Raw genomic sequence first — 23,625 nt, forward strand, 5'->3', positions numbered from 1 at the left:
GACACTTAGCTTTAAATTTAGAAATAATATATTTGTTGAGCATAAGTACCAACACTAGTTGATCCTATTGATGACAAAATTGATTTTCTTGCAAGATCGATTTGTGTCCATCTAGTGTTGACACTTAACTTTAAATTTAGAAATAATATATTTGTTGAGCATAAGTACCAACACTAGTTGATCCTATTAATGACAAAATTGATTTTCTTGCAAGATCGATTTCTGTCCATCTAGTGTTGACACTTAACTTTAAATTTAGTAATAATATATTTGTTAAGCATAAGTATCAACACTAGTTGATCCTATTAATGACAAAATTGATTTTTTTGCAAGATTGATTTGTGTCCATCTAGTGTAGACACTTAGCTTTAAATTTAGAAATAATATATTTGTTGAGCATAAGTACCAACACTAGTTGATCCTATTGATGACAAAATTGATTTTCTTGCAAGATAGATTTGTGTCCATCTAGTGTTGATATTACGCTTTAATTTAGGAATAATGTGTTTGTTAAGCATAAGTACCAACACTAGTTGATCCTATTGATGACAAAATTGATTTTCTTGAGATCGATTTCTGTCCATCTAGTGTTGATACTTACCTTTAAATTTAGAAATAATATATTTGTTAAGCATAAGTACCAACACTATTTGATCTTGTAGATGATAAAATTGATTTAGTTGGTGGATTTAGTTGTTGGAATTAAGTCAAAACTAAACTAGGTAAAGTTAAAAAGTTGTTATGTTGTTTAAATAAGTTAAAATAAATAATGTCGTTTAGTTAGTGAATTCAGTTGTTGGAATTAAGTCAAAACTATTGTAGTTAAAGTTAAAAAGTTGTTAAGTTGTTTAAATAAGTTAAAATAAATAATGTCGTTTAGTTAGTGGATTTAGTTGTTGGAATTAAGTCAAAACTATTGTAGTTAAAGTTAAAAGGTTGTTAAGTTGTTTAAATAAGTTAAAATAAATAATGTGGTTTAGTTAGTGAATTTAGTTGTTGGAATTAAGTCAAAACTAAACTAGTTAACGTTAAAAAGTTGTTAAGTTTAAATAAGTTAAAATAAATAATGTGGGTTAGTTTGTGAATTTAGTTATTGGAATTAAGTCAAAACTAAACTAGTTAAAGTTAAAAAGTTGTTAAGTTGTTTAAATAAGTTAAAATAAATAATGTGATTTAGTTAGTGAATTTAGTTGTTGGAATTAAGTCAAAACTAATGTAGTTAAAGTTAAAAAGTTGTTAAGTTGTTTAAATAAGTTAAAATAAATAATGTCGTTTAGTTAGTGGATTTAGTTTGTTGGAATTAAGTCAAAACTAATGTAGTTAAAGTTAAAAAGTTGTTAAGTTGTTTAAATAAGTTAAAATAAATAAAGTCGTTTAGTTAGTGGATTTAGTTGTTGATTAAGTCAAAACTATTGTAGTTAAAGTTAAAATGTTGTTAAGTTGTTTAAATAAGTTAAAATAAATAATGTCGTTTAGTTAGTGGATTTAGTTGTTGGAATTAAGTCAAAACTATTGTAGTTAAAGTTAAAAAGTTGTTAAGTTGTTTAAATAAGTTAAAATAAATAATGTGGGTTAGTTAGTGAATTTAGTTGTTGGAATTTAGTCAAAACTAATGTAGTTAAAGTTAATTAAAATTATCATTATTGTTTGTTCAGATGGATCCTGATCGTAGTTGGATGTATAATAGAAACAATCGAGCTTGTTGCTGTAGCCGAAAGAGGAAAGAAGAGAGAAGAAAGAGAGAAAAAGAGAGAGGAGGAGATTGCGGCAGCAAAGGAGGTAGAGAACAAGAGGTATGCAGCGCTTCAGGCCCAACTAACTTTTCTTATTGAATCAGGAAATATTCTTCCTCTATGTCCGGCAAGCAGTGATGGATCTGATCAGGAGGGTGATGAGAATGATAAGTTTGATAAGGAAAGTGAGGGTGATGATAATGGTAAGTCTAATAAGGAGAGTGAGGGTGATGATGAGTAGTTGTATCTATTTGACATTTTAGACTTCTATATTTTTGGAATTGTTTAATTTGATCGTATTTTAGTTTATTTTGAAGTTGGATGAAGTTTATTTTGAAATAGTTTAATGTATATGTTGAAAATATTATGTTGATTTGGTTGGATGAAGTTTATTTGGCTTTGAGTTGTTTTGGTATAAATATGCAGGTGAACAACTAAAAATTGCAGCAATTTGCTGCCTGGTTTGGAGCAGAAAATCGACCTCCGGAGGTGAATTTCAAAAATAAAAAATAAAAAATAAAAATACCAACCTTCGGAGGTCAGAATTCCAAAACTAAAAAAAATAAAAATACCGACCTCCAGAGGTCAGAATTTTAAAAATACAAAAATAAAAATATCGATCTCCGAAAGTCAGAATTTTAAAAATACAAAAATAAAAATACCAACCTCCGGAGGTCAAAATTTCAACATTACAAAAATAAAAATACTGACCTCCGGAGGTCAGAATTTCAAAAATACAAAAATAAAAATACCGACCTCCGGAGGTCGGAATTTCAACATTACAAAAATAAAAATACCGACCTCCGGAGGTCAGATTTTCAACATTACAAAAATAAAAATACCGACCTCCGGAGGTCAGAATTTCAAAAATACAAAATTAAAAATACTGACCTCCGGATGTCGAAATTTCAACATTACAAAAATAAAAATACCGACCTCCGGAGGTCAGAATCTCAAAATGCAAAAATAAAAATACCGACCTCCAGAGGTCGGAATTTAAAAAAATGAATATTCCGACATAAAATAAAAACTAACCTTGAGAGGTCAGTAATTACCGACCTCCAGAGGTTGGTATTGAATAGCGACCAAGTTTTTTCCGACCTAAGTTGGGATGTCGGTTTTAGGTCGGTATTTCAGGGAATACCGACCTCCGGAGGTCGGTATTTGTAGGTCGGTATTCACTGTTTTTTTAGTAGTGAGAGTTCTATTTGACTTATATTTAGGAGTAAGTTCTTTTTATTTGTTATTTGAATTAAGCTGATAAGTTAGTATCTTATTTTTCAATTTTTAGTTAGGAATTATATCTATAAATCAAGTCTCTAAATTATTAATAAAATAATTCCCTTTGATAATACTACAATATTTTTTCTCTCAAAGTTTTTCTCTATTATTTTCTTTATTTCTTTATTAAAAAACCAACAATAATTTTCCCCACTTGGCTCTGAAATTTTTTTTGAGTAGAATAATTACACAAATAATACTATCATATTATGATAAGGACTCTTAAGGTGTTCAAAATACAGCAAATATTTTCTTTTAAGATGGTCCACACATAACATTTACAATACAAGTTCTTAAAAAAATAAATCAAAATATTGTTAAAGGTCATAAGACACCACTGGTAGATCTTGAAGCTTTGTACTCCTCTACACATTATAAGAAGAAATAATAAACATACATCAAATACACAACATGAAGCCTATATAATTTTTTTACAGAGTGAACTATTACTATTTGTCTTCAAGTAATGACTAGAAACTGAACACATACAATATACATGGTTCTTATTATAATACGAGACAACTAATACTTAACAACTTAACTTTCCTTTACAATTAGGAACTACGAGCACTTATCAATTCAAGTTATCAAGAACGATATGGTATGAGGATTATATATATGTATATTTTTTTTTCCAACTCTTCCTAAATGAATCTCTTTCAAATAATTAAGAGCACTGATCATAATTAACAACTCATATACATAAGATGAAGACATATCATTATCTGTAATCAACTGTGAGAATAAAATAATTACGAAAATTATTTCTTTAAGCTTTTATGAAGAACATCTATGCAACAAAATTTATGTTGAGGAGAGTACACATGCGTCTACACCTGGTGTAACACGAAATATGTAGCATTTAGATGAATTCTTTGTTAAATAAGTAGCATATACTTAATGATTCACCTAACAAGTAATTACATAAAGGATTAGAGGTACAAATAATATATAAATCATTAACTCCAAAAGTGCACTTAACATGTAAGCTAGTAAACCTATGGACACAATACCATGTATATCCTTAAGTCAAGAAACACGCAACATATATATTCTTACAAGCAAATGTTCTATAACATATTCATACATAGATTTTTGATGACATAGACATCCAATGTCATGATCAGCTACAACATGTTCCATGGGGTCATCCTAATCATGTTTTATAATTTATAACATATCTAGCATGTAGGTCGATATATAAAATATAGGAATTTCGTGTATAGTACCTGGGACATATAAAAAAATTTGTAAAAATTTGTCTGATGTCATCCATTTCTCATGAACAAATTACTTACAATGCCAATATCATAAAACAGCTATACCTTCAAAATAGAGAAGGAAAATGACATAGACCTAGCCACTTGTAAAACAAACAACAAGTAATAACAAACATATAAGGCATGTATCACATATAATCCAATAAACAAGTAACCTATAGCAGATGCATATATGAACTTACATTAACTTAATTCACTAGATAACTAGTACCCATATAAATTATGCAATAATACTTTAGATCTTATAAAAACACATAATAAGATAAATCCTTACATATACATCCTAATAAGATAATAGAAGATATGCATTTTATAAAAGATTGTCGAGTCATGGTAGTAAAAGATATGCATTTTAAAAAGTCATCCATGTTACTAGAAATTATGGACTAGAACTGCCTCCTTGGCAAAACTAACATTTGGCCTTCTGGCCTAATATAAGGTCACCTTTAATGGACACAAATTATATGGCACTAAGAAGAATATGAATTAGAAGTGACTTCCAATGGACTAGCTTTATCGCACAATCTAAGTAATGAAAGAAAAGTAACCATCTCTAGATGCCTGGTAGCTTCTTGATTATACGTGTGGTGCACAACACACCCATAAGCAAGACTCTACTAGCCACGACTTGTGGACTCCCTGGGACACGACTTGCTCTGATACCAAGTTTGTCATGCTCCAAAATGGCGGAGGCGCAAAAGAAACCCAGTGCCTCACTTGATCGAGCGAACCAACACATAAAGGAAATGAAACAGTGAGGGCCGACAAGGCCGCCACAATAACCGGCTGAAACAAGATAATTAGATCAGCAAGATCACACAATATGAAAGACATAAAGTAGGCTGGCAAGGCCATCTTACTGATAAAGAACTAGCATGCCGACGAGGCAACATATGAGACCATGAATACAATAAACCAATAAGGCTATAAATGAAAGCTGAGAAGACCCAACCAAAAATGTCCACAAGTCTCTACTGGGATAAGTCCCGAACGACGCCAACAACTATATACAAAACTCAAGTATGTAAAATCTATAAACAACCAACAGCTCCAGGAAGAATGAAGCTTACCAATCCTCAGCTGAGACAACACCCCTATGGCAAAGGCCGATCAAGACATCTGTCCAAACCTGCAGCACGACATGCAGCATCCCCATGCAATGGGATGTCAATACGAATGAAGATGTACTGGTATATAAGGCAGAAAATGATGTCATAAATAACTATGATAGAAAAGGTAATAGAGATACCACCGGAAACTGAAACTTTGATAGCCTCCATGGCTAACATCTGACCTCCTAGTAATCAAATATGCATGATATGGTCATTTAATCGTATGTCGTGAGTATACACACACATATATATAGATGTAAATGCATGACATAACCAACCAAATGCTAGCAATGGTGGTGCTTTCCGGTAGCGAACCGACATCATATTTGCCAACTTGTGGCCATCTATGTCTCATACATATAAATATAGGCAATAGGCCTCATACCTCCCAATTATAGCTCGGAAGTAGAATGCATAGCATGTCATGTCATGGATGTGTAATGAATATATGTTACTATACTCATGTTGCCAATCTTGGCCCGTTGGAACTAATGTTCTCATAATTTTGTATTCACTTTCATATAACATGTAAATGCCTCATAGAACCTCATATACTTTTAGAATAGACTAAGTGCCTAACTCTATTTCAGAAAGGTAACTTAAACCTGAGGATATTCAACAAGAACTCAAGGTGCTTAAAGGATGTTTTCATGAATTCATTTAACTGCCGTACAACCATTTAGGTCTACAGACTCGTAATGGATTCGAAGCTCTTGACTCGACTTCAAGTTAGAAAATCATTCATCTAGAAACATAAAAGGAGACTAACCTGCTTAACTTGATCTATACGAATGACTCCCAATTGATAATAGTATGGTCCGTTTTAGAAATATGTTGATTGACAAGCATAAAACAAAAATAATAGAGTACAAGATTTAATACTAGTATCATTTTCAAATAACATTTTTTGTAAAAGGTTTTGACATGAAAGAATGACTTAACAACTTCTCTGGATATAACATGATAATTCTCCAATATTTGAGCCTTAAACTTAGGAAAATAGCTCGCGAATAGACATAAGAAATAAGAAAATTGACGAAGGATAACTTTACCAGCAACACACTTCACAATGATACAAGTATAAGAACAATACGATAGAATCAAAGCATAACATCAGTTGACTTCCCAATGTCTTTCACATATGGTCTTTCTAGGAATAGAATAGTCATAACAATAACTCATTCGATGTTTTATAAATTTTTAGATTTCGTGGGATATGAAAAAGAGAATTTTGCCTTAACATACCTTGAATATAGGCTTGAATAGCTTGCTATAGATTATCAATTTCCCTTTGGTGATTGAATAAAGAGTTGAAATATTTTTCCTACCAAAATCTTCTTCAACACGAGTACATAATTTTATTTCTGAAGAATAGTTGTAAAATTTTTTCCTCTCTTTAAATAGCCACTTCAACAACTACATCATCATTTTAGCTAGCAGCACACTTGGACTTTCCCTTGTTAAGGGAAAAGAAATGGAGAAAATTATTTAAAACTCATGTACGAAACTTTATGTATATATGTATAGCACACATCGTACTTCCTTAATGGATAACTCCTATATTAGGTCTAAAAAAAACTTGATGTATATTTGATGTAACTTTTCTATTTGCACATAAAGGCTACATGTTATTATATATAGGATATTATTTTCTGGAGGTGCAACTAATAATGAAAGGAAAATGCCAAAAATTGTAGATGTGGGATTATATTTATATAAAAAAAGAATAGCCTTCAATTAACCACTATCTTAAAGGATTACACATATATGTGCTACACTATTCCACCACTTCCACGTGGAAGTGGTGGTGCCAACTTAATTAGTTTTTTTTTTATCCCCTTAAATAAGTATTAGGTATTGCATAAGTTCTTGGTAAAATACATATCTCTTTTTACATATATTTTAATTAATAGAAAATTATTTTGAATAAATTCTACCTCATAAAATAATAATTCTTTAATATAACTGGTTTCACAATCTCCATTAAATTATAAATAAACTATAAACTCTTATAAATAATATTATAAATAATATAGATAAATATATAGTAATTAAGATTTTTTCCCCCATAAATATCTAAGACTTTTTTGAAAAATGACTAAAAATATACTTTTACCAAACATTAATTTAAAATTAATATTTCCAAACACGAGTAGCATTACAATAAAATTATCAAATTTGGGCTTGTAATAAGTCAGGTGTTACAGTTAATTACTTTACAAGTCTTAACCCAAATTTGTTTAAGAAGGTTTCCATTTATAAAAACACTATTATTTTATTCGTTTCCATTTTATTTACTTTTCCGCATGTTGTAACTATTGAGATATGAGGTGTTAGAGTGGGTGTTCGCACGACCTGAGGGGTTGGGTCGTGACAAAAATCTGACATTAACAGGAGAGAATTAAATCTTTTTTTTTCTTTTTGCAGAGCCTGCAATTCCCCTTTCTTGTCTTTCGCTCTTTCTATAGCCTTTTCTAATTTCTAATCTCTGATCTCTAATTTTGGGGCGGAAAATCGTTTTTATAAATAAAAATATTTTCTTAAGAATGTTTCAAAAAAAAAAAATTACAACTTCTAGAAATGAATTTTAATTAGTTAGTTGTGATTTTATTTTTAGTGGTGTCTAAATAAGCTTATGTTTATCTCAACAAATTATTTATCAATCATTGGTTAAACTAGTCTAGGGTTTATTTTCACTTCCTATTACTTTGAGAGATGAATTTTAATTATAACAATAACGATATACCTAGTGTAATTTTATAAATTGGAATTTATATAAAGAGTAAAGTGTTTGTAGATCTTACAGTTAGACAGATTGTTTGTTCGATGACCCTCGGCTCGAGGAAAAAAAAAGCTCTAATGCTCTATATAGAGAAAGAAATAATGAAAATGAAGAAAATTATGACAAGATACTATCGACAACTGACAACCTAACAAATTATTGTAACACGATAAAATGATAATTGAAGTGTAAAAATCAAACACAAAGGACAAGTACGTATATATATATATATATATATTACACATTATATTATACTATTATATAAGTGAATAATACTAGGACAAACACAGCATCCCACTATTGTACCAACAGCAGTCAAACATGTACAATAAGGGCTTATTATTTTGGCCCTTTGTAGCCTGTTTGATTGACTATAAAATAGCTGAAAAGACTCCTCACCTCCACGTATGACAAGCTGAAATTGATTTTGCTTCAAAAGGTTCATCTCTCTTTCAGTCCCTTTCAACTCACTCTCTTTCTAGATCTAAGATGATGAGTGTTTCTTAATCTTTTATGTGCATCTTTCACCATAGTAAAAAATCTATGAGTAATATTTTTGGTAATAGTAAAATTTCTGATTTGCTTCCTCAAGACTTTGATCGTTTTATTCTTCTCACCTTTTTTTTTTTTTTTTTTGTCTCTACTAAATGTAGATCTGTTGGGAAATGTGATTTCAAAACTTTGATGATTTTTAATTTTTGATTAGTTTATTGTGAAAATTTTTACTTGCATGTTCCTAATGGAGTTTAAGGTGTCTCAAATTGGAGGGACTAATTAATATTTCAATAGGAAATTTCATTAGCTTACTTTGATCCGATATTTAAATCTTTCGGTTTGTTTTCATTTGTTATTCAAAGAATATTATGCTTTGAAGGTCCATTTATTCTACTATATAATAAAAAGGAGTTTACGCCCAAGCAGACAGCAGGTCAACATGCCTGCTTGGGCATTTTCAGGATACTTCAGTAATTTAATAAAATTGGAGCAATTCTACTGGCTTAGAAGTACTGTGCTGTGACTTACATTTTTAAATAATTATATTGCTCAGACAATTTGACCCTACATAGTAAGATAGCTAACACATTGCCAACGCTATTAATATATCATAATGGGACCCTCTCTCTTGCTTTTTTACGTCAATCCTATTGCTTTCTGTAGGCTTCGAATCATCGTAGTTATATTTAAGCAGCTAAAAGTTCTCTATATTTTCAATTTAAATTTTCTTTAATACTATAAATTAAAATAATTAATATATTTATAAAAAAAATTAGTTGATTTTCGAAATTTTATTGATACTTTATAAAATAGGACAAAGAAAGCAATATATATTATTTACAATGACTTAAAAAGTATTAAAAATTACAACAATTAAAATTTTAAATTATTTAAAAAATATATAATAAAATATGTTGACTCTCAGAATTCTATCAGGGTCACATATATTGGGACAAGAAAATAACATAACATTTTAAAATTTCCAAAAAGGTGTTATAAATTAGTAATAATTAACAACTTAAAATATCTAAAAGACATTTAAAAGGGTTAATTTTGTAATTTTATGCATATCAAATAAATTAGAACAAAGTGATCAGTAATATATGTTATTTGAAAATTGCATAAAAATATTGTAGGTCACTGTAATTAATAACTTGAATTTTTTTTTTAAATATGAAAATTTGGATGACTCCCCAAATTTCATTGGTGTCACATAAATTGAGACAACAAAAATAACATATATTGGGTCGATTTTAATTTATTTGTCTTATTTGTTAAGTTTTTTTTATATTTAAAAATTGCGTAAAAATACTATAAATCATTATAATTGACATTATAAAATATTTATTTAAGAAAAACATATAAAAAATTCGAATAATTCTTGAAATTAATCTATCGTTAAAAATTATGTAAAATTACTATAAATAATGATAATTGACAATATAAAATATTTAAAAAGAAAAACATAAAAATTTCTATTGATTCTTGAAATTAACCTATCGTTAAAAATTGCGTAAAAAATACCATAAATCATGCTAATTGACAACTAAAAATATTTATAAAAAACACATAAAAAATTTGACTGTTTCTTAAAATTAATCTATCAGTGTCACATAAAATGAGAGAAAAGAAGTAATATGTATTATTTAATGTGAAATTATTTAATTTGAAAACTATGTAAAAAGTATTGTAAATCTTAACAACTAACAACATTTGATTCACTCTTGAAATTTCATCTATGCTACATAAATTGAGACAAGTGGAGTAATATATATTATTTAAAAATTACGTAAAAAATATAATAATTACATTATTAACAACTTAAAATATTTAAAAATTATATTAAATTTAAATAACTCACTATATTTTATTTGTGTCACATATATTAAGATAAAAAATAACAGATATTGGGCCCGTGTTAGCACAGGCAACATTGTCTAGTATATATATATAATTGAAGAAATTGTGGATTTGTTATATTGCAAATAATGTATACTCTCATGCATGATGGTGCCAAAAATTATTTTTTCTTTTGATATGATAAATTTTGTTGTCCCAATCCACCACCCCATATGCGAAGTAATCTTTGTTACTTGCAAATTAGTCTTTTTTTTAAAAAATTTCTTTCCTGTTCCTTGTCAATTTTAAGCTGCCTCAAACCGAAGGAATTAATAAAAATTCAAACTTGCAAATCCTACTTTTTTTATGCTATAAGAAATGTAGACTTTATCTTACATATTAAGTATTCAATTTATTTTGAGAGTTCTATATTTGTTTGGGATTTATAGACTATAATTGATAAATGAGAATTTTATTTGGGATTTGTATAATTCTTTCAGTTGATTCTATTGAAAAATTATATTTTTGTGTTGATATACGAAGATAAGATTCAAATTCAATCAAATAACAAATGACACGCCAGATTTGACATGTAAAGTCTAAATTATGAGCATGACTATGGTGATGATATTAGATATTATGCAGACAAGTTTATACTCCTCTATGCATATATCATCTCTACCGCCGGAGTTAGAGTTTTATTGAATTCGTATTGAAGAGAAAATTTTATTGGGACTTGATAAATATTATAATTGAATGTGTCAAACAAAATGACAAGCATGAATAGACATTGCCACCATCGATCAAGCAAAATATCACAACTTTTAGCCGCATAGCTCATTATATTTTCTTATTTCTTACTGAAAGATATACTAGGGGTCGTTTGTGGTGCTCCAAAATATGTAGCTCACATTCAAAATAAGTGTTGAGAGACCTACTATTGTTAAAAATCAGTAAGGACAACATTTCATATATTGTGCCCTTATATCCCCATTTGAAAAACAACCGCGGTATAAACGTTCATATCAAGTTCACTTTCATATAATATTTAAATCTAAACTTTGACTCTTTTTGTTATCAGAACTAACTCTTGCCCATTTAGCATGTCCAAAACATGCTCTTGGATAGGCTCTTCTGAATTGAATTGTGGAGGTCATCCCGGAGAAACTCCAATTTCATGTACATAGCTCTGTCAATATTATTGTCCTACACAAAACATGAAGACAGACATCTTTCCACCAGGCGTTAATGAGAGAAATATCAAAATGGTCGAGCCTCTTACCACAAGTGAGGTAGTGCTGGAAACACTAGATGTTGGACTGAAAATTGAACCACCCACACCAGTAAAAAGGGATGAAAAGGTCAGTTTTCTCAAGTACCTAAAGTTGAGCTTTGACGAGACTTTTAAATTGACATGATTGAGATATAATGTACCTTATATTCTCTTTTTATTCATTTCTAAATTTCTTGTGTTGTCTAAATGCATGAAGTATTTTCTTTATTTTTGTGACTTTTGGTTACTAAAAAAGAAACGTTTTGGGGTTGTCAGAGGCACACCAATTTTGCTCAATAAAAAGGCCCATCATTTCTCCGTTCCTTTAGACTTTTTAAGGGTACTTTATATTAAGTCACGATCATGTCTTGACCCACAATATAGTGACCGCTTTCATATTTTCCCGAATTTCAACAGTTTCGAGCTCAAGTACCTGTTCATCCATCATCATTTAAAACAAAGGCGAACATCTCCATTGAATGATTGTAATGGTTTATAGTCAATAGTTCTTAACCAACTCTTTCTTTTAAAATTTTTTAATGTTCATTAATTAATTTATTATTATATTATCTCTTTCATTTTGAAGGGCTTGCGGTTTCTTACACCAAAGAAAACTAGAGCGTATGGAGAGCCAAATATGATGCAGGTCAATCAGCTTTGTTGCTGCCTCATAGTTTCAGATTTATAGGCAAGTGATCTGCCTCTTTCTATTAAATTTCTATATGCCATCATGAATAGTTGAATCAGAAGAAGAGCTAAATGCTTGTACGTGTTAGCAATTATACCTGATCTGTATGGAAAATTTGAGGCAACAAAATTGATTGAAATTTGAAGCGAACTATGTATTGGGGTGTTTAATGATATGTCTAAGTATCCACCCCATCTTTCTCTTAAAGCTATTGTCTATCAATTTTTAGTGAATGCTTAAAATCAAGTGAAAAACTTTAATACTATTTGTAATCTGACCATAGGTCCTCACTCCGATCCTATTATAGCTACTCATAAATTTCAGGCAAACATATCAACTTGTGCAGGTAGATTGGTTGGTGAGATTTGATTATAAACTAATGAGGATCTACTTGCACTTTACTTGCTATTGTGAGCGCTGACATTAAACAGAAACATCAGAAACTTTAAACATATATTATATCAAAGTCATTAGCTAATGTGATGCCAAAAATCCCATAATATGATGAAAAATAGTTTCTAAGTAGAGTAAACAGTCCAACCAGAGAGTTGAAGTATTCATTGCTTTTAACTTCGGAACCAGCTAGCTCCAAAACTTTCAAGTTTAAAAGGCCTAAAAAAGACGAGATAAATCTATAAGATAAAAATAGCTCTCTGATGGAAGGAGTTTAATCAAATTATATGATGTTAGTTTAGAGATTCAAAAGTGCTCGTGAACAATCTCCAAGCGAGTCTAACAAGTTCAAATCTGTATGAAGATCAAATACTTGATGTTGACACCCAATTTTGATCCTATGCAATTCGAGTTAATTATCGAGCTTCTTCAATTTCAAACAATTTGAAATAACCGTCTTTGGAAAATCCTAAAAAAAATACATATTTTTAAACTCTCTTTCTAATTATTTTTGGTTAATATTTTTCATAAATAATTATATAATTTTTCATAATGTTCATATAATTTTCATCTTTATATAAACATTTAACAAATAGCCTAAAAATAAGTGCTTAGTATAAATACGTATTTATTTCCTTTGAATTAGCAGATTATATAATTTTGTATAATTAGTTTTCTATCTTAAGTAATGAACTTATGTCTTGATAATTATTTCGTCTTGTTTAAATTAAGAAGTACGAATAATTAATCGATAATTATCCATGTCATTTTAATTTGGCTGGATTTAGTTATTTGATTCAATTTGGTCATACATAAATCTAATATGGTTAGAATAGAAAACTAAAGTGGTAAAATTTTAAATATAACGGTCATCCTTTTAATTCTTGCACATCTGCACACATATGAGAACATAGAATTCTCACGCTCAAACACTCTCTTTTCCCTTTTTCCAGCTCTCACATAAGCTCCTCTCCCCTTTCTTCTTCCTCCAAAACGCAAAAGTCAATACCAAGAACCCTAATTTCTTCATCCAACTACACCACCCATCACCATTGACAGTCCCTCCCTCCATATTCAAAGATTGCAGACCTCGAGTTTGATTTGTTGACTTTGGATTAGATAAAAATCTCACCCAAATCTGATGCGAATCGGAGCTATCACATCGAGTCCGGATTTTTAGGGGTATGTTTTCCTCTTGCTTGTTTTTCTCCTCCATTATTGTCAATCAATCTCTCATCTCCCTCTCAAACGACTATTTCAATTCAAGCCTTTATTTTTGCTATAAATACATGGTATTGGTGCCATTTAGAGAGGAGACTCAGAGACAAAAAACGGACAGAGAGTTGGAATTTGAAGGTTGTAGAATAGTATTCTTTGAAATCGAACCCACGAAGGTTTGAGCCTCGGATTTTCAAATTTCTTTCAAGTTCTTTGCTCATTTGTTGGTGGTCAGTAGTAGTAGGAAGCTCTTCAACTCGTTTCTCTCAGTTGCTGCCCAGAAAAAGGTAAACTTTTATCGTCTTATTTAAATTATTGTATATTCTCGATGTATTGATTAATTTGTTATTATTATTAGCTGATTACTCTGTTTTCCTTCTTGTTGAGCAGTTCGATTTTTTTCTTTTATAAGTTTGATTCATTTTTTTTAAGTATGTGAATCTCCATTTGATCAGTTTTTTTTTTCTTGGCATTTAAAGAGTCAGTATTAGTATGTTGTTTGTGATTTTCTCGTATAGGAGATACTATGGTTTGAGTTTATTTGTTGTGTCTGTTTCTGTGCCGAAGTTTGAGTTCTTATCTTGGATTTTAGTCACCCATTCGTAGAATCTATTTTGCCTATGCCTCGTGTGGAATTTTACCTTCTATTCATATTCTGGTGTACTATCTCATATGTTAGTTTAAGTTTAGGATATAACTGCTCATTCATATAGTTGAATGCCTCTCATTTCACACATGATTCATGTCCTAATCTTTTTGCTTAATGAAATTTTGTTCTAATCTAATTTACATTGATGAGAGCAATCTGTAATATATGTTTGATAGGATAAATATTTGTTTTCATGTTCTTTGAATCAACTAGTTACTCACTATTTTAGTTTAAAATATTTCATCATAAGAAAAAATGAATTCTTTTCTAATGTTGATCTTTGTATCTAATAAAAGCTATTCTATCATCGCCTTGTGCTTACAACCTCATCTATTGTCTTAGGGTTCATATGCTACGAGTTCAATTTATGTGATTTTAAACATATGATATTTGGAAAATCTTAATGATTGACTGTTAAAATGAGAGCAACAAAATATCAGTTAGGTCGTTCTTTGGCACGAGGCCATTCGAGATTAAGCTCAGTTTAGCTTTACTTTACTTAAATTATTCTACGCTAGCTCAATAAGGATATTTTCTTAGTTGTGATATTAATATTGTTTGGCATATTCTATATCATACAAATGTAATCTTGTCTATTTCTCTGTGTATTGGGACTTATCGTAGTCTTGATCTTAGCCTAATTTGCATAGGGTAATTAGGTGTAATTCTTGGCATTTTGGTTCTTAAATGCGAAATATGTTTCCCGTCACCGATTTATCTGTAGTGTTACTTCAAAATTCGGTTTTGTTAGCTTCTGGCCTAGTTCAAGTGATTCGATATTGTGATACTACTTGTTTGTTGTATTTTGATTTGATTTGGGCGATTACTTTAAGAGTTAAGTCTATTAATTGTATGAAAGCTTGCTATGAAGAATGTGAAAGTTATTGTGTCATGGGTTTAAGCTTTGAATTTACTTATCTTTTGTCTCTCTTGATTATTTAATATCTCCAAGAACACCTTGTAAACTCAAGCATTCATACAAGTTGGTTGAACTCACTGGAGTATAGTTTTATGATTTAATACTAAGCAGTTTGCATTATTTTTCTTACAAGTGATCGTATAATACTGTGTAGTAATCCATGAGATTTCAAGTTTAGGTGTTATTTTTAACTTTTTTTTGTTTCCTTTCTTTAAATCAGTACATGCTTGATCTTCAATTTTCTTTTTGAAAATTGCTCCCAATTTCCTCATCACTGGCCAACTTCCTCTCTTTAAAATTGGTCTAGTTATGGATGTGCCAACTATTCTAGGGTAATTAAAGTGATTATGCTAAAGTTTCTCTTCTAATAATGATTTGTTATTTCACACTTTGAGTGGCAGTATGTTTTTTTTACATTCTGATTTATTGCTAATGTGTACTGCCTTGCAATACTACCGTCATAGCTTGCTCATAATATTTTCCTTGTTGTGGGTGAAATTTGTTGTAATTCATTTTAGACATAATACATAAACACATTGAGTCAATCTCCAGTTTATTCATCCGTCGTTTACTAATCCCTATTATCTTGTCTTGCATGAATCCCCCCTTGGTTTGAGTCCATTGGACTCCCTTCTATCTCTTCCCTTTGCATTTCGGATGTTCCATGAAGTCTCGAACTTAGCACTATCAAGTTGAACTCATCATTTCAAGAATTTGGAAGCTGAAATAGGTCTCGGAAAGCAGAAAAATGGGTTGTATACATCCGATATACACTAACATACATCAGGGGTATACAAAAATGGGAATTGAGCCACGAGTCCAAATCAGTAACGAGGTTGGCCCAAAAAAGGGCCCAAATTCATCTTCTCCTTTATTCTCCTAGATTATTTAATTGTGATTACTTATTGTTAGTTTTTTTTATTAACTCTAACTTTAAATAACTTAATTCAACTCCCCAAAGGATGAACTATTTTCTTTGTGTTGGTTTACTTTAATAAATTTTATTTTATCAACTATTGCACCCTTATTTACTTATTCAAATGTTTTCTATTCAAAACTCACTTACTTTTAACTAGTTTAAACTGTTTTCTTGGTTTATCGACTAAATTAGTTCAAATTATTATGAGTCAAATAAATTTTAATTAATCTAGTTTGTTAAAATTTTAATCACTTGCATTTAATTCAAATGTTTCATTTAGGTCCCTTTCCCTATAAAATAAAATAAAATGTGTCGTTTATTTAATCTATTTTCTCAAGTTAATCGAATATTGTAAATAAATATTATTATTTATATATATTAAATCATTTTCCTAAAAAAAAATAGTCCAAAAAATATTTAACCTAAGTCATAGGATAACCGCGTGTTAGTGGGCGTTTCAAATGTATTAAAAACCTTTTTGAAGCATAAATAAGAATCTCTGACTCATTTTCTCTAAATTTTTAAGGACTTAATCTGTTAGAGTCTTTTCAAATTATGTTTTCTTAATTTCTTTAAAAAATTAAGTGACGACTCTTTCTAAGTATTTTTCTCAAATTATTTTATACTTGGAACATTTCAAAAAGTGATTTTTCTAAAGATAGTAAAATTACGGCATAACAGAAATGACGACTCTGCTGGGGATTTAATAGGTTCTAACTATAACAGACTTGGGTTAATTATTAAGGTTTTTAACATATGCTTACCTGTTTGCTTATTTTACATGCCTAATGCTTTATTTTTCATGCTTATGTGATATAAACTGCTTATTTTTTTTTATTGTTTTTCATAAATTGTATATTTGTTACTGCTTTATAAACTGTCATTCCGTTCATACTTCATCCAATTCTGGAAGATTTACACAATCACACGTACACGCGAGGTGTGTTTTGTGCACCCACAAATTTCTTTCAAAATTCCAAAAAATTAGGAGAGTTGACATATGCTAGGGGTGTTCGGATCTTTTTCCGTGTGACCGCGTAGCCTCCTCACTCGAGTTGTCCACTCGGGAACCTTGTGTCTAGTAAGCCAAATCTTAGAAAACATAAGATAGAGCTAAGCCACTCCTCAATTTAAGTCATGCATGCATACACCTTAGGTGGATCGATCCCGGGTATCGATTCCACATTTAAGAAATCCACCTTTATGTCGACGGGTTTCACAACCCAACGACCAACAAACATGTTTTGTGCAACGTGATAATGATAGACGGATCCAAGTCTAATTTTGACATAGTGAGTTTGGAAATTATGTGTTCATTCTTGTTATTTTTTTTATAGGATGGATTCAGTTCCCCAAGTGCCCAAAATTAGGATGGTCGAGGGTTTCCCGCGCAAATTGAAGACCTTGTGGGAAAATTTCACTCCAAGTGAAAAACTAGCAATTGCAAGAAGGTTGGGGTGCCTCACTATGCTATTCAAGGTTAACCTGGACAAACATGTGATTAAAGCGTTGATTCAGTTTTGGGATCCAGACCGTGTTGTGTTCGCGTTCAAAGACTTTGAACTAACACCTACATTGGAGGAAATATGTTATTTCACTAGTTTGAAGTATCGAGGAAAAGGTCAAATTATTCCACACAGTCAATTAGGGAAGAAATTTCTTCGCTACTTAGGACTGAAAAATGAAAAGAAACTTCGACGCTTCGAACATAATTGAGTTTCTCTAGATTACTTATATGAAAGGTATGGACACTCGGATAGTTACAAAGTGTTTAAGAAAGAATTCTCTTCAACTTATGTTCATTGGCAAGCTAAACGTCCTATCGCATTTGCTGTGGCTTTACTAGGGACTTTAGTGTTTCCACGAGAACATGGTCATATTAGCACCTGCATATGTTCTGTGGCTCATGTACTTTTTGAAGGTGTTAATGGCGAAGAACTCACTCTAGTTCCCATGATTTCAGCAAAAATATTTCAAGCTCTTGGGAAATGTAAAAGAGAGGAAGCAAACTTCTTTGAAGGTTGCAATCTTCTATTACAAATGTGGGCAATTGAACATTTTCACCAGCGTAAAAATATGGATGACATATGCTTTAGTAACGCAAATCATATTGACAGTTTTTACGACATGATGAGAAGGTTTGTGTCTCCGGTTGGTACTGATGACTGGTATGGATATACGGCCTCCCGCACCAGTAACCAAATTCAGTGGAAATATCCATTACTCTCACGTTCCCCGGCCTATATAAGATGCAAGAGGTTTTACTATATCAAGATTATTGGGTTGAAAGGTCTCCATCCATATGCTCTGGTGCACGTGCTTCAACAGTTTGGTCAATCACAAGTAATCCCTCTTCGAGCAAACATGAGAGTTTCTGAAATTTCCTTCAGACCAAACTTTGAAGTCCCTCGATCCAGAGAGATTCTTCATGAATGGAACAATATTCTCATGATAGATATAGGAGATGGTCTAGAAAGAGAAATTCCAGAATATCAGGTGTGGCTTTGAGAAGATCACAATAGCATGAGTCCAGAAGGCGAACAAGATTTAGAGGATATTGGGATGATGATCTGGATAAGACATTCTCATCTTGGAACCAAAGTGGTCACTCCTGAAATGTGGGCTCAAATGGAAACTATAATGCAATATTTGGACAATGCGGGAGCAGAGCCTAGCAACGTAGAAGCGTCATCTTCACTTCCTCCACCAGCGTGATTGATAACAAATTTAGGCCGAGTCTTACATTTGTCTTTATATTGTGCCATGTTTTATGTATTCTCTCTTTGTTGTACCATTTTATTGGTGTTTAATGAATATTTGGTCTTTCTTTTCCAAACTCGAGTTGTCACAAATTAATGGCTTGGATTAATCTATTATAATCACGTTATGTTTGACATTTAGGCCTACCTCTGGCATAGAAAGGTCACAAATCTAGGGTGCGACATAAATTGTATGTGTGTTGCTTGATATAATTGCTTTGTGTTGTGATGTGTCATTTTGTCTAAAGTCGAATTAATCCACTCTTGTTTCTTAGAGCACCTTAAGCATATATTAAAATCCACAACAACAAAGTCCATCCAAGTTACTCCTGAAGTGTTGTCTAAGTTTCTCAGAAAATATATAAACCCTTTAAAAAACTTCTAAATTTCCATCTCTCAGTCTTGGCCTGGATTCCCCGGAAGGATACATAGGCAGCCTACTTAAGGCTCGGTCCCTATCCTGTAAATTTTTATCCTCCCTTTTCTTGAAGGATTCTGAAAAATTTCACCTAAAAGATATGAGTGGAAGAAGTTAGCAAAAATCTATGCAAGTTGACTTTCTTGATTCATTCAAATGAACTAACCAAAAAAAAAAAAAATCCTTCCATTTGAGTCCTCCCTTCCACCCAAAATACATTCAAGGATTAATCTGCTTAAAGCAAAGTGACAATTATGTGTTTATTCTTATATCATCTTATTTGTATTTCTCATTAGAAACAATAACTAACATAGCTACTTTTGAGTTGTTTTTCATTTATCAGGTAACTAGAACTGATCTGTGTTGAGAAACTGGCTGAGCATCCGTACTTCATGAGATCTAAAGTCCCTAAGGATTCCTTCCCGAGCTAAAACCTATTGACAGGAAAAGAAAAGATGACTCGAAATGGTGAGAACATCGGTTTGAATGAGATCACAATAGCAGACCCTATCATTGCTGAGCAGAATGAGTTGATTGCTCAACTGGCACAACAAATTGCTGAAATGAGGGCTGAGATGCATAAGACTCGGGAGTTGGCAAATTTGGTTATCATTGCCAACACTCCTCTTCCAAACAACGAAAGACCTCGACTCCATTTCCCTACTCCTAATCCAACACCCGAACATTTCCCACAAAATCCACCTATTGTTCTAGTCCAAAAGTCCCCCACCATCGAATTAAACATAACTAACCAACATCATGCTAGCTCTTCCTACCAAACATCTCATCCATCTCAAAGCCTAAATTCTCACAACTCTCAAGCATTCCTTTCCATGTACCAAACTCCTCCTCAAAACACTTCAAACCCACCTACTACTCAACCCCTACCTACAAAAGCCACTTTCCATATTCCAATCCTCACAGAATCACATCTTCCCTACACTACATATCCCAAACCCAAACACTATGAGGAGAAGGAAAAGGAGTGGAGGGTCAAAGAGGAAATGAATAAGCAGAGCATGAAGGAAGAAATTATGAAAGCTATGAAAGAGCTTCATTACACTCCAGATGTTATAGGGATAAACTATGAAGACTTGTGTATCCATCCAAACTTGGACCTTCCCGAGAGGTTTAAGGTACCAAAGTTTGACACTTTTGGAGGAACTGGGAACCCCTTAGCTCATTTAAGGGCTTATTGTGACCAGCTCGTAGGAGTTGGGAAAAATGAAGCATTGTTGATGCGGTTCTTCAGCCGAAGTTTGAATGGAGAGGCCTTAGAATGGTTCGCCTCCCAAGACATGTAGTAATGGCCTAGTTGGAATGCTTTAGCTAAAGATTTTATTGAGCGATGTACTTATAATGTAGAGATCGTTCCAGATCGATACTCCTTGGAAAATATTAGGCAAAAATCCAACAAAAACTACCATGAATATGCATACAGGTGGAGAAAAGAGGCTGCCAGAGTTCAACCTCCCATGTCTGAAAAGGAGACCACTGAAGTATTTGTGCGTATCCAAGAGCCAGAATACTATAATAGAATGATGCTGCTCATTGGAGCAAAATTTGCTGAGATAGTCAGAGTAGGTGAGACTATCAAAGATGGTCTTAAGACCGAAAAGATTGCCCGGCTGGCAGCCTAAGCCGAATCTTTGGGACTATTGAGGAAGAAAAGGGAGGATGTGTCCTTTATTTCTCATGCATCTGATGAAAGCACAAAGAGATCGTTCGGATTTAGCTCCAAAAAATCTTCACCCTCCAAAGGCTATCGCCCAGCTCCACAAAATCCCTACCCAATCTTCTATGTCCAACCAAATTTCCAAACTCCGCCTCCTAATCTCCCAGCTCCACATTACAAAATACCCCTTCAAACTATCAAACTCCACAATCAAATTACCAAACTCAACCAAACCCAAAATTCCAAACACCAACACCTCCCCCGCCAAAATCCTTTAAATTACCATCAAGTACCTCCACCTCCACAAAATAACTATGACCTTCCTCGTCCATACTTGGAAAGGAAACCTCCCAGAATTTTCACTCCTCTCATTGAAAGTCGAACTAAGTTGTTCAAAAGATTGAAGGCTGCAGGCATGCTTCATCCCATCGAACCTAAATCTGTCAACACAAACTCTAAATTCTTTAGAGCTGATCAGATATGTGCATACCACTCTAATAGTGCAGGACATACCACCGAAGATTCCATTAACCTGAAGCATAAGATTCAAGACTTAATTGATCACAAGGTGGTCACCCTTTATGGGGGAGATACTATTAATATAATTGAAATGGAAGAGGTTTGGAGTGTTGCTAAGACGATAGTCCCATCGAATCTTGACAGTCTTGAGAAAGCTGTAGCCTCTCTAAGCATAAGCAAGAAGCCCAAGTTCGTGATAAAAACACCCCATCAAGCTTTTGTTTTGGGGCCAAATAAGGGCCTTACTGAGAAAGAGTTCGTGATAATGGCACCTCATTAAGCTTTTACTTCAGTGCCAAATGAAGGCCTTACCAAGAAAGAGTTTGTGATTGAGACCGCTACCGCCCATGGTATGACTAGATCTAGTAGATGCTATACACTAGAAGAATTGGCTCAAGGAGGCCACAAGAGAGACCACCAGAAAAGTCTAATCAGTGAAGCTAAAGCTGAGGATTTTTGGCGGAGAATAAAGCCAAAAGAGTATTCCATCATGAAACATTTGGAGAAGAGACCTGCTCAAATTTCTGTGTGGGCATTATTGATGAGTTCACACCAACAGAGGCATGCTTTATTAAAGGCTTTGAATGAGACTCACGTACCGGTGGGGACAAACAACGATAATCTCGCAGCCATGGTAAGCAAAGTCATCAGAGGCCATCGTGTTAGTCTTGGCGATGAAGAGTTGCCTTGTGAAGGGGTGATGCATAACAAAGCCTTGCACATCACAATCAAGTGTCGGGACAAGATTGTGAATCGTGTTCTGATAGATGATGGATCTGGACTTAATATTTACCCATTGTCAACTCTCATGCAACTGAATTTTGATCTTGGGAAGATTCGTTAGAACCAAGTCAATGTGAGAGCTTTCGACGGAGGTCAAAGAGAAACATTGGGAACTGTTAGTCTGGGTATTGAAGTAGGACTTGCAGATTTCATTGTCGAGTTCCAGGTGATGCACATCACCACTAGCTACAACCTTCTACTCGGAAGACCTTGGATCCATATGGCTGGGGCTGTGCCCTCTACCCTTTATCAGTTAATGAAGTTTGTGTGGAACGATCACGAAGTTGTCATTCATGGTGAAGGAAGACATTCAAATGACTATGCCCCAATTATCGACAATGTGGCTAGAGGTTCTGACTTCTATACAGTAGAGATAGTGAATGCTACCAATGATGATTTAGCCTCACATCCCCCTATGCCTTTCATTTACAAGATGATAGCCACTTTGATGTTGCGAAGTAGATTTGAACCTAGTTTTGGGTTAGGAAAATATTTGCAAGGTATCACTGAGCTTATTCAAATTTTCACAAAAGGTTCAAAGTTTGGCTTGGGATACATCCTAATAGCATATGATCAGACGGGAGCTTTGAGTAATAAGGTGGTTGATTGGGAATTAGCAAAACCGGTACCTCACTTATACCAGTCTTTTCCAGTGCGAGAATATGTCAATAATGATGGCCTTGGGAAGGAAATCAGGAATCTTTTTAAAGAATCAGATGTTGTGCTTGAGGAGATGATCGAGATAACTGGCATTCGAGATGCCAAACCAGAAGAGCAAGTGCCTAATTGGACATCCACACAACTCCTGGTTCCTCACCCGTCTTGGTAGACAAAGACATATCTATGTTGCTTATTTCTAAAATCGGTGGTAGTCTGAATGAGGCCTAAGA

General features: G+C 32.5%; 1 long non-coding RNA gene across 1 annotated transcript; it reads right to left on the minus strand.

Annotated features, from left to right (window-relative positions):
* Positions 1-3,252: 3,252 nt before the first annotated feature.
* LOC125865971 (uncharacterized) lies at positions 3,253-6,857 on the minus strand. Its single transcript, XR_007446428.1, has 3 exons — positions 6,652-6,857; positions 5,365-5,423; positions 3,253-3,379 (listed from the first exon to the last, which is right to left on the minus strand). It is a non-coding gene; the product is annotated as an uncharacterized LOC125865971 (long non-coding RNA).
* Between the last annotated feature and the right edge of the window lie 16,768 nt (positions 6,858-23,625).

This window comes from Solanum stenotomum, chromosome 5 (genome assembly GCF_019186545.1).
Source record: "Solanum stenotomum isolate F172 chromosome 5, ASM1918654v1, whole genome shotgun sequence".
NCBI classification, from domain to species: domain Eukaryota; kingdom Viridiplantae; phylum Streptophyta; class Magnoliopsida; order Solanales; family Solanaceae; genus Solanum; species Solanum stenotomum.